Source organism: Rattus rattus, chromosome 3 (assembly GCF_011064425.1).
Source record: "Rattus rattus isolate New Zealand chromosome 3, Rrattus_CSIRO_v1, whole genome shotgun sequence".
In the NCBI taxonomy this organism is placed as follows: domain Eukaryota; kingdom Metazoa; phylum Chordata; class Mammalia; order Rodentia; family Muridae; genus Rattus; species Rattus rattus.
Window position 1 is genome coordinate 218917710 of NC_046156.1, and position 16248 is coordinate 218933957.

General features: G+C 39.2%; 1 pseudogene; it reads left to right on the plus strand.

Moving 5' to 3' along the window:
- Positions 1-2680: 2680 nt before the first annotated feature.
- LOC116896093 lies at positions 2681-5017 on the plus strand (annotated as a pseudogene).
- The last annotated feature ends 11231 nt before the right edge of the window (positions 5018-16248 follow it).

Here is a 16248-nt window from a genome sequence, read left to right on the forward strand (position 1 = left end):
TTTCTAAGACTTGCCTTGGTCATGGTGTCTCTTTACAGCAGTAAAAGACACCTAAGACACCCTCAATTCATTTCTGAATTTGTTAATTAGGATATTTTCTCTCTACCTTTCAGTTAATTTAAATAACAGTTGGTCACCCTTATTGGTTTTCTCAAAGAATCAACCCCTTTTTTCATTGATTCTTTGTATTATTTTTGTTTGTTTGCTTGCTTGTTTCTATTTTACAGATTTCAGTCCTGAGTTCCGTTATATTATTTTTTTTACTAACTACTTCTCTTTTGTGCTATTTCTTTTTTTGTTGTTGTTCTAGAGCTTTCCAAGTGTTGTTAAATTGCTATTATGAGATCTCTCCAGACACTTAGTTCATAAACTTGCCTATTAGAACTGCCTTCATTATGCCCCATAAGTTTGGACATGCTATCTATTCATTTCTAGTTAATTATAGAAATTTGTGATTTTCTTTCTTAATTCCTATCTTGACTAATTTTTTCACTAAATAATGGCTTGCTCATTTTCCATGAGTTTGTAAGGTTTGTATTTTCTGGTGTTGACATCCAGATTTAATCTGTGGTGGTCAGATAGGATATAGAATGTTATTTCAATTTTCTTATATTTGTTGAGACTTGTTTGGTGTCTAAATATGTAGTCAACTTTTGAGAAAGTAATAGAAGGTGTTGATAAGAGGGCATATATATTTTTAAATATTTGTTAGATTCATTTGTTTTATAATATCAGTTAGCTGCAGCATTTGTTTTTGTCTGGATGACTTGTCTATTGGTGAGACTGAGGTATTAAAGTCTCCCAATATCAGTGTGTGAGGGTCAATATGTGATTTAAGTTGTTTCTTTTATAAACTTGGGTGCCTTTGTGTTTGTTGAATAGACATTAAGATTTACAATGTCCTCTTTCTAGATTTTCTTTAGATGAGTATAAAGTATCCTCTGTCTCTTCTGATTTTGAAGTCTACTTTGCTAGATATTTATATGTCTACACCATCTTTCTTCTTAGGTTCATTTACTTGAAATTTTTTTTCTATTTTTTTACCTCGAAGTGATACCTGTCATTTATGTCAAAGTGTGACCCTTGGAAGGCTGGAACCTGTTTTCCTATCTATTTTGTTAAACTATGTCTCTTTATTGGTAAATTGAGATCATAGATACAGAGAGATATCAATGACCAGTATTTTTCAATTCTTGTCATTTTCTTGTGGTAGTGATAGGTTGTGTGTGTGTGTGTGTGTGTGTGTGTGTGTGTGTGTGTGTGTGTGTGTGTGTGTGTGCTTCACATTTTAATATTTGCTGGTCTGGGATTATTGTGTTTTATTAACTTCTTTAGGTTAGAGTTTTCCTCCTAGTGCATTCTTTAGGACTAGATTTGTAAATAGATATTGTTTCAATTTGGTTTTACTATGGGATGCCTTATTTTTTTCTATATACTGTGATTGAAAGTTTTACTGTGTATGGTAGTTTGGGCTAGCATCTGTGGTCTTTTCTAATTTGTAGAACATCTGTCCAGGTACCTCTGAATTTTATAATTTCCATTAAGAAGACAGATCTTATTTTAATGGGTCTGCCTTTATTTGTAACATATTTTTCCCCTTTGTGTCCTTTCTTTCTGTATATTTCATGTTTGATTATTATGTACAAGAGAATTTTTTTCTGGTCTAACCTATTGGTGTTTGGTTTGCTTCTTTTGTCTCAATAGGAATCTCTTTATTTAGATTATGGAAATTTTCTTCTATAATTTTGTTGAAAATATTTTCTGTGCCCTTGATTTGGGTTTCTGCTCCTTCATTCCTTTCATTTTTAGATCCATTTGGCATCTCAGATTTTCCTGGATGCTTTGTACCAGGATTCTTTAGGTACAACATTTTCTTTGACTGAGCGATTTCTTTTATTTAGTCTTCAATTCCTGAGATTCTCTCTTCCATCTTTTTTATTTTAATGATGAGGTTTGCCTCTGTGTTTTCTTCCTAAATTTTGAGTTTCTACATTTTTTATTTCCAGTATTCCATCAGTTTAGTTTTCTTTATTGATTCTATTTTGACCTTCTTGTCTTTGACTGTTTTATTAATTTCCTTCCAAGGTTTCTTTGTGTTTTCATAGGTTTTTTTTTAAAAGGAATTAGTTACTTTCTGTTAGGTCTCAAAGCAAGTAGGGACAAATGACTAAGGTGCCTATTTAACATATCAAAGTAGACACTGACTGCTGGGCACTGAGGGAGCTGCTGAAAGAGTCCTGTCTCCTCAGCACTTCTCACCTCTGCCCACAGTAAAACTTTCTGGCCTCTGAACTTTGCTTCCCTTCCCTCAGCTTGTTTTTTCCTTTTTTCTTTTATCTATAAAATCGGAGCCATTCTAGCTAAGAGTTTTCTTGATCCTCCTCTTGATTCTCAGTTCTTCTCATTTTCCATTTGCCCTCTCTCCTCTTCCCTTTCTCTCTTCCTCTCTTGTTGTTACTCCTTTTTCTCTTCTCAGGGCCTAGTTCACTCTGGGGGCCATGTTCAATCTGAAGCCTTCCAAATGCCTCTGATTGTGCTTTTGTGAATCCTAAATGTACAAGAAGAAAGGCCACTGACCAACATCATCATGGCAATATTAATTAAAACAAGCAATTAATTAAAGCAAGTTAATTAAAGAATATCTTCAGGATATTCTTCTGGGATCCTGGTGTGTGTTACCATGGCGGGTACTGGGTAAAAGGTATTTCTAGGAATTGGGAGTTGACACGTTGGAATGGCAATGGGCTTTGGGTGGGATAGAGCTGGTTCATAGGAGGGAGGAAAGCTTGGTGTTCGACTAGGGTCTACTTCATCACTTGTAAGTGGGGCCAAAGTTGGTGATGAGAATGAGGGAATTAGATATGAAGAGAAGAAAGGACAGTAAAGATCTAAAACCAGCCAATCTGCTTTCTCTGGTAGACTTGAGAGAATGCCTACTGGTATTGGGGCTGTGATAAAGCAGTGAGTTGTAGAAGGAAAGTTTGGAGATGAAGATCTGTGTTATCCAGTACAGAGAAAGGGTGATGGAGAGAGGCAGCAGCAGGTGGCACACTACAGACCTGTATACCAGATTTAGAAGAATGGAGGGGAAGGGGAAGATTCATAGTTAAGTGTTAGCTCCACCCCTACAGTTACCTGGCAATAGCCAGGTATACCTGACACTATAAAGGGGATACTTGTCCTCTCCTCTTGCTCTTGCTTCCTCTTGCTTTCTCTTGTCTCTTTGTCACTTCTCTCCCCATTCCCCTTTCCCCCTTCTCTCCATGTGCTTATGACCAATCTCTATATATCTCCTTCTTTACTCTACTCTCTCTTTCTCTGCCTTACTACCCTCTTAACTCCCCTCCCCTCAATAAACTCTATTTTACACTACACAATCTTGTGGCTGGTCTCTCAGGGGGAAGGGATGTCTCATCATGGGCCCACTGAGGCACCCTTGTACCCAGACTTCATAGAACACCCCACCTCTACCCCCAATCCTTTAATTAACACAACAATTAGGCTACCTGCTTTCCTGGGTGCAGTGGCCAGCATATTCTCAGGGAGTGCCTGATGGCCGGATAAATTTAAATGGGATGGAAGACTCATCTTGAATGGGTAACATCTTCCCTTGGGCTGGGTTCTAGAAATGAAATAAAACAGTGAAAGGAGGCTTATAGACTGGAAGCAGCTAACTTATTTCTCTTTCCAGTCTTTGCAAGATGGTGGGTGAAACAAAACAGAGGAGCCTGATTCCAAGGAGAAGAAACCAGCGGCCACATAGGCTGGCAGCGATGCTGCTGCCTCCGGTACCCCAGCCCCTGGTGCCCGGGCCATGTGGGTGCAGCCATAAAGGGTAACCCTAAGGTTAAAAAGCCCAGTGAGGGGAGCCCAATTGCAGCTGAAACCCTGTCCTGGCTAGAGGAATTAGCGGGTACTCCTGATCTGTTATGTAATCCAGAAAGGCCTTGTACAAAAGCTGCTGAGACCAAGGTTGAAAAGAAAAAGGAGAAGGTCCTCGCTACTGTCAGAAAAAAAAAGTTGGTAGAGACAAAAATGGTGGTTCCCAGGTGGTGAAGCTTCGAAAAATGCCTAGGTGTTTTCCTATGGAAGATGTGCCTCTGAAGCTGCTGAGCTATGGCAAAAAACCCTTCAGCATCACTCCCCAGACTGTCTTGATCATCCTCACTGGGCGCCACAGGGGCAAGAGAGTGGTTTTCCTGAAGTAGCTGGGCAGTGGCTTGCTACTTGTGACTGGACCTCTTGCCCTCAACAGAGTTCCTCTGTGCAGAATGCACCCGAGTGTTGTCATCACCACCTTTACAAAAGTTGATATCTGCAAGGTTAAAATCCCCAAACACCTGACTGATGCTTCTTTCAAGAAGCAGTGTAGGACCCAATCAGCCCTACGTACAGGAGGTCCCACTCATGAAAACTCGGAGATGGAGATCGATGCAATAAGCAAGAGGTTTAATAATCCAGTACACTGGGGTGACCCTGTAATCGGGACTGTTTCAGGGTATAGGCTTTAGGTTACAGCATCAGTTGGTTATTTCTCATTGGTGGGGATTATTACTTTTTGAATTTATTGGTGGCTGCCTATTGTCCTTTGAATTCATTGGAGGCCCTTGGTGGAGAAATATCTTTGATATGCAGAGAGGGTGGTGAAGGACCCCTGCTAAGGGCGGTTAGCTCATTTCCAGAAATCCGGTGTTTTCCTAAATTCCACTTGGTGTTTGCTTAAGGCAGCCTTTATCTTTAAATTTGAATCTTACAGCAGCTGCACAAGCCCAGGCACCAAGAAGGCAAGATCTTCTACATGGAGAAGGAGAAATAGGAGATAACAGAGCAGCGAAAGGCTGATGGGAGAATTGTGGACTAACAGATTTTGTCAAAGATTAAAACTGTTCCTCAGCTTCCAGAGCTACCTGCAATCTCAGTTCTTCCTGACAACTGGGACATATCCTCACAAACCGGTGTTCTAAATGGCGAACAACCTAAATGAGCAGCTACGTAAAGTAAAAGGAAAGCAGGCTGAGCACCAGGATCCCTTCACCTTCTCTGCTTCTGGACTGTGGACACATTCCAAAGTGTCAGACCCCAATACCTAGATACATTTTACCCAGAGTGGTCAGAGGTAACACACATCAGGATCTAAGAAGAGTCTCCTGTCTGGTAGCACACAGCTGCTGCACTCTCCTAAGAACCGTAGAAGGCAACGGAAACCAAGGAAGAAGACACCCACCTAAGAAAAAACAAGACCAGTTATCAACTCCTAGAATTAGAATCCTTCCAAACTTAGAGAAACCAGTAAGCCATCTTTAGATCTTTACTGTCCTTCCTTCTCTTCATATCCAATTCCCTCACCCTCATCTCCAGCATGGTAGCAGTCTGTCTGTTGTGGTCTCTACTCACTCTCCAGACGCTGGCGCTCTCTCCACCATGTCTTCTCTGTCACAGCTGAGTGTCCTCTAAAAGTGCAAGCCAAAATTAAGGTATTTGGTAATAGCAATGACAAAGTAACTAATTCAAGAAAGAATAAAAATTCAATTTTATTTATTCATTGTATGTGGACACATAAATACATACATACAGAGATAGAGACAGACAGATAGGCAGAAAGAAGGACACGCGACCGTGTATAATTGGAGGCTAGTATACAATATTTGTGAATTGGTTCTCCCCCCCTTCTACCTTTATCTTGGTTCTACTGAGCTATGCTATTGACTTAAAATTTTATTTTGGTACATTAGATTTATTATGCTTTTAGTCACTAAAAGGTGTCATGCAGACATCCAAATATTTGATTATGAGGTGAAATCACAAGAACGGAGACATGCCTATGGGAGTCTTCACCATGTGGATGCCTTTGCAGTCATAGAAATTGATGAGGTCATACCAAATTTGAGTGTATGTAAAGAAAAGAAGTCAGAAGATGCCATGCCGAGGTTCACCAACATTTGTAACTTGAGAAGATTGAGACAAATAAAGAAGCTGAGTGAGGAGCAGACAATGAAGTAGAAGGGTGAGCTCACTGAATACAAAAGAAACAAAGAAAGGAAGACCATCTGTGTTCAAGCTCTGGCTGTGGGGGTAGATGAAGATTGTGCATTGGTTCAGTGTCACTAATGGCATTGACGAGGGAAGGGTCAGTGAAGAGCAGGAGTGATGACTCAATGGGAACAAGTTCATGAACATAGGAGAAGACATGAAGGACAATTTCTGCTAAAGGGAGCAGAGAAATGGGCTATTAGCTTCCTGGGCTGTTGTCAGGGGTTAGGGTTAATAAAGATTAGAATATTCTAGCATGCATTTATATCTTACACTGCTCCTCTATAAAAGTGGGATTTATTATGAAAAGTAAAGAGAAGACAGTTGGCCAATATCTTAGGGCAAAGATGGAGAAGCTGGGACTTCAGTAGATGACAGTTCTCCCACACACATTGGAACAAGTTGTGAACCGTGAGAGGGTGTGGCTGTGTAATGTTCTGATTTCCTCTTATCTATCGAAGGAGTAGATAATTTGTAAACTTTAATAATTTTATCTGGGTTCATAGGTTTTGTCTCAAAGACTTTTTTTTTTAGTGCAAACCCCAATTATGAAAGACAATTAATGAAGATTGTTTTGACTATTAGGCATCATTCTGACCATATATTGAGTTTTGTCTGTTTCAGAAGTTAGGCTTAGAAACAGATTCCTGACAGATGAAATTTTACCACCCACTGATTTCTCCGGTTAGTCCTAGTCTCTGCTGCAATACTGCCATGGAGTGGGTTCTGTTGAGCTTTATGTAGGTACAGTCTCTCAGTCCCACTTGCCCCTAGGTGATTATCTTGCCATTCATAGGTGTTAACTGACATACATGGAACACTGGTTAACCGTCTTTGTTCTTTGGGTTTATAAATATGAAACTAGGAAAACTTTTTCATATTTATCAGGTGGAATTTTAATTCAAAGGAGGTAGCTGTTCAAACAACATCATCGTCATCATCACTATTTTGAGAGAGGGTATCACTGTGACATTGCAGCTGGTTTTGAACTTGCTATATACACCAGGCTGACCTCATACTCACAGTTATCTATCTGCCTTTTCTTGATTAAAGGCATGTGCCCTGGCACTTGGTTTCTGAGAAAGTTTTATAAGATCCAAGAAGTTTCTCTTACCAACCCAACTGGGACACACTGTTGCATCCTTGTATCTTCTTTTTCTCTGCCTTTTATCCCTCTTATATCTAAGGTCTACTCTGGAGGTATTCTTTTATGGTGAACTCTTCGTCACAGGTCCTGCCTCGGAGAACCCAGGAAAGGTGAGCATAGCCCACTCTGTACCCTGTCACTTCAAAAAGGGAATAAAGATTTAGTTTAGCAAGTAATCTTTTTGGATGAAACAAACTACGGGGCACTTATCTTTGCTAGCTTTGTATTAGAGATTGCAATTTTTCTCCCCTAGTGTAGATTCTCAAAATATATATATATATATATATATATATATATATATATATATATATATGACTTAGTTTTTAGCTATTATTTATGAGCTTAGATCTTGGGGGACTTTAGACTTGACAAACATGTTTATTCTGATGTAAAATGTATAGCAAAAGAAGCAAAGCAATAAAGGCTGGATGGAGATAAATGCCAAGGCATGTACTGATTGGTGTGTCCATTGTTAGCATTTTGGTTTACAAATCATAACTCTTAGCTCTATTAGCAAGTGAAGCAAGAACCTTCATCTTTTAACATTCCTCTCCTTCGGAATCCTGATTTTACTCCATTGTTTTTCAGAGTGCTACATGATTTTCTGAGATAGTTTAAGTCATTGACAATAGAAGATGTTTTTAATGTCATCTAAATACATTTAAGTATTTTCTGGTATCATGTTCTCCTTTACCTCTTTTTTTTTTTTCCTCTAAATTTTAACTTAAGTCTCTTGGGACCAACTGTAAACAATTGTGCTATCAGCTTTAATAAGATGGACTAACTTGCTTAAAGAATTCCAAAACTCAAATATGTGGTCTATATTTAACTGGCAAAATGTAGTGTTTATTTCATGACATCTGTAGTATCTCCCTGTGTTCTTTGTGTCTCTTTGTGTTAAGCCGGTTTACAGGAAGAAGGAACGTAACGGGAAGTGACATAACAGGAGTACGGCAGTGTCATGTATAATTTACAGACAGCGCTCCTGTTGGAAGCAGACACCTGCAATTAATTCACATCCTGGGAATTTAGCAGGAGGCTGATGAACAAACATATAAATGCCCATAGACCAGTGGATTAAGGGTCTGATTTATTGGCCCTAATCCATTTCAGGTTATGGGAGGATGTTATCTCCAAAGATCTCACAGCCCTACATGACCTGTGTATGTGTTCATGTGTATGAAGTTGTCACTCGATACTGTCTAAATTTGGTTAGCCTCATTGAAAGCCTAACAAGCAAGAGTTTAAGAGAAGCAATTTTACCTTCTGGTCTCCATCTGTGCCCAGAGCTGGGGCTTTCCCACAGCCCTCCGACACAAAACCTGCCAGCAGAGAGCTCGTCTGCCAGGAGCACACTCCCTCCTAAGCCCGCAGGTGAGACCCCATTTTCTCCCCATTAACTATCCAAGGAGAGACACACTGGGAGCACACTGGTGCTGGAACTGCAGGGCAGCCTAAAACAGGACCTTTCTGGTCTCCATCTGAGTGCAGATCATGGGCTATCCCACAGCTCTCAGACCCAGAGCTGGTTTGCCAGGAGCGCTCTCACTCCAAAGATCACAGGCTCACAGGCTTACAGGCCCACAGGAAGGACAAGCTCCAGTCAGAGACAGCAAGACCAAATAACACCAGAGACAACCTGATGGCGAGAGGCAAGCACAAGAACCTAAGCAACAGAAACCAAGACTACTCGGCATCATCAGAACCCACTTCTCTCACTACAGCAAATACTGGATATCCCAACACACAAGAAAAGCAAGATTTGGATTTAAAATTATATCTCGTGATGATGTTAGAATGTAGGGTTCTGGAGCCTGGGGCTCTCCCACCGAGATCTCTCGCCAGGCTAGGTATGTGGGTTCCAGCAATGGGGAGAGAACTTAGGGAGGGGGAACTGCTTCGGCCACCCCTGTTGCCCGTCCTTCTCCTTTCTGCTGCTGCCGCTTGGGTTGTTTGGGTGGGCAGAACCAGCAGAAGACTGAGTAGCTGGCAAGGGGAGCAGGCAAGCTACTTGCAGCGATTTTGGGAATGCGGATCTCTTCCCCAAGCAGCAGTGTTAGACAGAAGCTCTCAGATGATGGAATCGGTCCTGCACACCTTTAATTCCGAACACGAAACTTAAATACAGTTTTTTGAATGGGTCAGTGACCGACAGCAGGTACTTCCTATTGGTTTGGCCTGAGAGCTTTGGAAGACCAAACTGCTCCTGGTTTCCAAGGGACTAAACTACCAAACAATGAATACATATGAAGAGACATATGACTCCAGCCATATATGTAGCAGAGGATGGTGTTGTCCAGCATCAATAGGAGGAAAAGCCCTTGGTCCTGTGAAGGCTTGTTTCCCCAATGTAGGGTAATACCAAGGTGCTGAGGTTTGAGTTGGTAGGTAGGAATGGGTGCATTCTATAGAAACAGGGGTGTGGGAGAGGTGGGAAAGGGGATAACATTTGAAATATAAATACATAATATATTCAAGAAAATTGAAATTTATAAAAGATAATGAACAAAGGAAAAAAGAGAAGCATGTTTGTGTTCTAAACTTTAGTAACTTAGTTATTTACATTGTTTAAATCTCAATGCAAAAAACTTAATCCAAATTTACTTCTGCCATCTTTATCTGGATATGTGGCAACCAACAGATTGCGACCATCAGATAGAGGAATAATATCCAATATATATAAAGAACTCAAGAAGTTAGACTCCAGAGACTCAAATAACCCTATTAAAAATGGGGCATAGAGCTAAACAAAGAATTCTCTACTGAAGTTATCAAAATGTTCAACATCTTTAGTCATCAGGGAAATGCAAATCAAAACAACCTTGAGATTCTACCTCACAACTGTCCGAATAGCTAAGATAAAAAAACTCAGGTGATAAACTGACAATGGTGAGGATGTGAAGAGAGAAGAACACTCCTCCATTGTTGGCAGGATTGCAAGCTGGTACAACCACTCTGGAAATCAGTCTAGAGATTACTCAGAAAATTGGATATAGTACTACCTGAGGACCGAGCTATACTACTCCTATGCATATACCCAAATGATGCTCCAAACAGACAATAAGGACACATGCTCCGCTATGTTCATAACAGCCTTATTTGTAATAGCCAGAAGCTGGAAGTAACCCAATTGAGGAATGAATACAGAAAATGTTGTACATTTATACAACAGAGTACTACTCAGTTATTAAAAACAATGACTTCATGAAATTCATAGGCAAATGGATGGAATTAGAAAATATAGTCCTGAGTGAGGTAAACCAGTCACAAAAGAACACACATAGTATGCACTCACTAATAAGTGGATATTAGCCCAAATGCTCAGAATATCCAAGATACAATCCACAGACCACATGAAGCTCAAGAAGAAGAAAGACAAGTGTGGATGCTTCAGTCCTTCTTAGAAGGGGGGAACAAAAATCTTCACAGGATGAAATATGGAGAAAAAATTTGGAGTAGAGTCTGTAGGAAAGGCCATTCTGAGCCCGCCCCACCCGGGGATCCATCCCATATACAGTCAACAAACCCAAACAATATTGCGGATACCAAGAAGTGCATGCCGACAGGAGCCTGTTATAGCTGTCTCTTAAGAGGCACTGCCAGAATCTGACAAATACAGATGAGGATGCTCACAGCCAACTATTGGACTGAGCACAGGGTCCCCAGTGGAGGAGTAGAGAAAGGACTGAGGTGCTGAAGAGGTTTGCAACCCCATTGGAAGAACAACAGTATCAACCAACCAGACCTCCCTCCAACCCATAGCTCCATGGGTCTAAACCACCAATCAAAAAGTACACATGGATGGACCCATGGCTCCAGCCACATATGTGGTAGAGCTTGGCCTTATTGGGCATCAATGGGAGGGGAGGCCCTTGGTCTTGTGAATGCTCCATGCCCCAAGTGTAAGGGAATGTCAGGGTAGGGAGGCAGGAGGGAGTGGGTTGGTGGGTCAGGGAGCACCCTCATAGAATCAGAGGGAGGGGCAATGGGATATGGGGTTTGGAAGGGGAAACTGTAAAAGGGGATAACATTTGAAATGCAAATAAAACATACTCAATAAAAGAAAAGAAGAAAAAATATATTTTCCCTAAAATATCTGTATCTCATTGTTACTATGGCACCATTCACAAAACCAAGATGTGGAATAACAAAGGCCCTTTTATTGAATAAACCGAAGAAAAACATAGTTTATAAGCAACATGGATGTAGATAGAGGCTATTGTGTTAAGTAAATAAGCTACACAGGCAAAATTACCTGCTCATTTGTAGAATACAAAAAAACCTGATTTCATAGAACAAACAGGTAGAGTAGTAGTCATCAGAGGCTTAAAGTCAGAAAAAAATAAGAAGATGGAGGATTTAGTTCTGGTTTTCTATAGCAAAATAGTGTGATTATTGTGTTGACAACCTATGATATATTTCAAACAACAGGAAATCCTTGAATATGTAATTTATCGGACACAGAAGTGACTGACTCTTGAGGAAATGGAAGTACCTATTACCTTGATCATATTATTAGAGTTGTGATAATCTGTAATGCATTGTTATTATAATATACACTAAAAAGAAAAGATTATTTTAATGATTATGATATATATGAAATACACACACCTACAAGCATGTAAACATAAACCATCACTGGAATTCAATTATTTTCAATCTTGCAAAAGACAAAAATCACACTTTATTTATCTATTCTAAAACAATTTCCTGAACATTCATTTTTATTCCTGAAATCTATTATGTGTGTACAACATGATTACTTTGCCATTTGTCCATTGTCACACAATTCAGCATATTTGGTTGCATTTACATATAAAATAAAATTCTAGTTAGTATATATTATTCTGGATTTGTATTAGTTCCACGGTCTGGAGTCCAAGAAAGGAAATCAGCTGATAGCAGAAACAGTTGTAAAACCTGTGACAGTTCAGTTGCTCGGGACCCAGTGCTCCTTCCTGTCATGAGCATCCACAGAATGACTGACCCACTTACACCTCTCTATCTACATTAGACATTACTAAGTCTTTGCTCAGCTTAAGTAACTTCTAAATATCCTATTTATGAAATTACTAGTAAAGTATGCGATATTTTCACTTTCATTCTTATTAATTTCCTTTCAAATATTTATTCTTTATTGAGATACCAGTTTTAAAAACCATGTCATCTGAACTCTCTATATTAAGTAACTACCCCTTTTAAAGATGCAAACCCCTTCAGCACCTCAGTCCTATAGTATAAATTAATTTCTTTGAGCAGAAACTTAAGATGATATGACTCATCTAGGTATCAATTTCTCAACATGTCATGGATTGCCACAAGACTGGTAATAAAGTTTTTGGACAATTTTGTAAAATTTTGTTATTGGAATGGTTTCACACATTATCCTTGCTTAAGTTGTGTTACATAGAACCATCATAGAAATTAGAGTGACTATAGTATTTTAAAATTCTCTTTCCAAAACAATAAAGTGATTCAAGTATCTGGTTTCAGTGTTACCTTATTACTTTGTCTTTTGGAAAAAGTCAACAAAATTTAAAATATTTTCTAAATCTAGAAGTTATAGTTACTGTATAGTTTTCACTTATTGCAGGGGAAATATTTTTGAACTCTACTTTCTCAAAATACTCACAATTTGACTTGTTTCACATTATAGTTATAGTCATAGTTTCTTATAAGAGAGAATGACAATATATTTTACCTAAAATATTTTTATTTTTGATAAATATTTTAAGTTGCTGGTTCTATAAAAGGTCAATCCATCCCCCCCACTGCCACTTGGTGTCAGGATGTTGTAACATGGGTTATAACAGTAGAGAAAAGTAAATGGCTGATAGTTCAATGTGATTGCATAATAGATGTGCGCCCTGGGTAAAGGGCTGTGAGGCTCACCACGGATGTTCACAGCACAGGTTTTCAGGAGCAACATCACAGATTACCTTGGGGGTCTGAAAAACAAAACAAATGCAGGGAATCTCTACAAAGGCTTTTTTCCTCTTTTTTGCTATGAAATGAAAATATTTCATCATGATGTCCTGCCAAGATTTGTCCTCAATAAATTCTATGTCCTTCTCTTTACTTTCCAAAATTCTACAAAGTGCTTTGCTATTGATTTTGAAACATATATTTTCTCAAATAATTCTTCCTCAAAGATGGCTTGTTTGATGTGTGTGTTCTTACCCATTTGTCATTTCTCAGTGTCCTCCCTTTCTGTTGCTGTCCTGGTAAGCAAGAGCTCTGTACTGCCTGACTACTCTCACTAGTTTTCAGTGATGTCAAGATTACAGGTCTACCCTATCCATTTGACTACCTGCACATCTTTCTTTCTTTTTTTCTTCATTTTCCTGTATTAGATGCTAATCAAAGAGACTCACAGTGGAGTTTTTCTAATAGTTACACATTGTGATGCTGTATTAAACTGCCATTGCTCTGACACTAAACTAACAAACAACAACATGCTAATTTTTGTGTGGATGCAATAGCACACAATTGCATGATGCTGTTTCATCCCCTCTCTTCTGGAGACCTGCATAATGACCCCCTTTATTCTGATGGGTTTCTAATAATGGTGTGCATGTGGCCTTGGAACAACAGTAGAATGCTAATTTATTCCCCAGTGCTACCTAGAGGCCCTGACTTGGGTCCAGCAATGGTGACACCCTAATTTAAATACTGGGGAGAACCAGGCTGATCAGGTGGCTCTGAGCTAGCACAATAGGCAGAGAGGGGAAGCCCACTCCCTGATCAGGGCAGATCAGGAGGATTCCATGTATAATTGGCCTCTGGGGAGTGTACAAGTCACTCTTGTAACCCCCTTCCGACCTCCTTAATGCCTTGCCAGCTGGAAGGAAAAGTCTCTTCTTGTCTTGCCACAATGGAAGTGGAGACTGAGAGAAGAATTGGAGAAATTAAAACAGAGGAAAGAGACAGCTCCATAAGCAAGGAGGTGGGTAGCGATATTGTACATCTAGGAGTCTGGTAGTGTGTCATAAACAAACCGGCTGCAATGGGCAGTAGACAATTATATCCTGTTACCTCATTTAAAATTCTGACTAATTACACAGATCAAGAGGAAATTAGCACAGGAACCACATTCCTTGCCAAGACTACATCAAAATGCTCTGAAAGAAAACATGAAATCAATCTTCCATGGCTTTAAAGAACACATAGTTCCCGAAGCTTAAATATCTGTACGAAGACCTACAAAGTTTAGTAAGAATTACAGTGTGTTCAGATCGCAGAGATTAGATTTGTAAATCAGTCCCCTCCTTTAAAAAAAGAAAAAGAAAAGAAAACACTCAAAATCCTAGGACAAGAAAAGGAAAATACCCCATATCAAAGAACTCGATATTTGTCACCTTTGTGATCTGAGCTCTGAATTTGACATCTTTGCCTTACCCTGAGGTTGTTTACATCTCTAACCACATTTTATTTGCTTTATGTCAAATAATGTTTTGCTGAAGTGAGAAAGTACTGACTTCAACAAAACTGTCGCCTGAAATCTCTCTCAGGATGCCCTTTTGTTTTCCTTGTTTCAGGACTTCTTGAATTCTTGAAGTTCTGTGTGAGGTGCAGGCTGGGGAAAAGTGGGGACGTCTCTATCTCCTAATCTTTGATCCTTCATAGCCTTTTCTGAACACAGGATTATTGAAAATCAAATCATTCTCTTCTGATGCACAATTTTGAAAAAAAAATTACCACTACTGAAATAAATAGTTCTCAAAGAAATTTAAAGTTAATTAGCAAGCATTCCCCTGAAAACTAAAATCTTTAAGAAATGCACCAAACCTTAGTTTAAAAAAATATGCTGGACCTGGGAACGTAACTCAGTGGCTGTGATTGTGCAAGGCCAGGGATTGACTCTCTGTGCTGCAAACAATCACAACAGGAAGCAAGGAGATGTGGACATCTGATTCGGTGGAAAGCGTGGGTAATTCCAACCAGCACTGTGACTCTGGCAGTAACTTCCTCAATCTGGGCTGATTGGTCTACAATGGTGGCAGTCACAGACAATGTCTCCAAGCACAAGGTGGAGCTTCTGGGCTCCTGCTCTCAAGGACAGGATATCTCTTTATTTTAAATTTGCTTGAGCAAAAGAATTATGGTCCTCATGGCATTTGTTTAAAGCATTCAGGTGCTGCAAGGCTTACAGCTCATCACTTCACCTACTGAAGGGCATCTTTCTTGTTTTCAAGTTTTGGAAATTATGAATAAATCTGCTGTAAACATATGTGAGAAGGTTTTCCTCAAGACATATGTTTTTAACTCCTTTGGTAAATGCCATATCGCTATATCATATGGTAAGAATATGCTTAGTTTTGTAAGAAGTCTCCAAATTATCTTTTCAAGTGGCTATACTAATGTATATATATATATATATATATATATATATATACTAAAGTGTTTGTGTACACTATGATAATGGAGTGTACACTTGAATTATGTTGTTTCTGTGTGTACTTGTGTGTGGGAATATGCACAAGAGTTCAGGGACACAAAGGAACCATGTGTGAGGTCCTCTTGGCGCAGGGGTAGCAGGTAATTGTGGGCCCTTGATATGGGTGCTGGTGACTGAACTGCAGTCCTCTGCAAGAGCAGGAATTATCTTGAACCATTGAGTTGTCTTGTGGTCCTAGATCTCACACTATCTATACTAGAGATTGTAGTTTTAAGCTACAAATCCAGTTTTCTGAAGGGCAGAAGAAAATGTGATTTGCATGTTTACTAGAGTTGTACATTTCTGTTTTGAAGTATATTGTATTGATTAATTGTAGCTTCACATTCCCTGGGTTTAAATTCTACATGAGACTTTACCAACCTTAACTAAGTAATTTTCCTTTCTCATATATAAAACAGAAATAAAATTCTTGACATTTCTTAAAAGCAGGCACTGTATGGATATTTAGAACAGAGGCAGTGGTTTGAGCTTTACTGTATGGACAGATAAAGGCTTACCGTTTTAATTGGATGTTTTTTTATTTATATTTCACATGTTATCCCTTTTCCAAGTTTCCTGTACATAAACCTACTATCCCAACACCCTGGGTTGGATTTGTGAAAAGATAGCATGT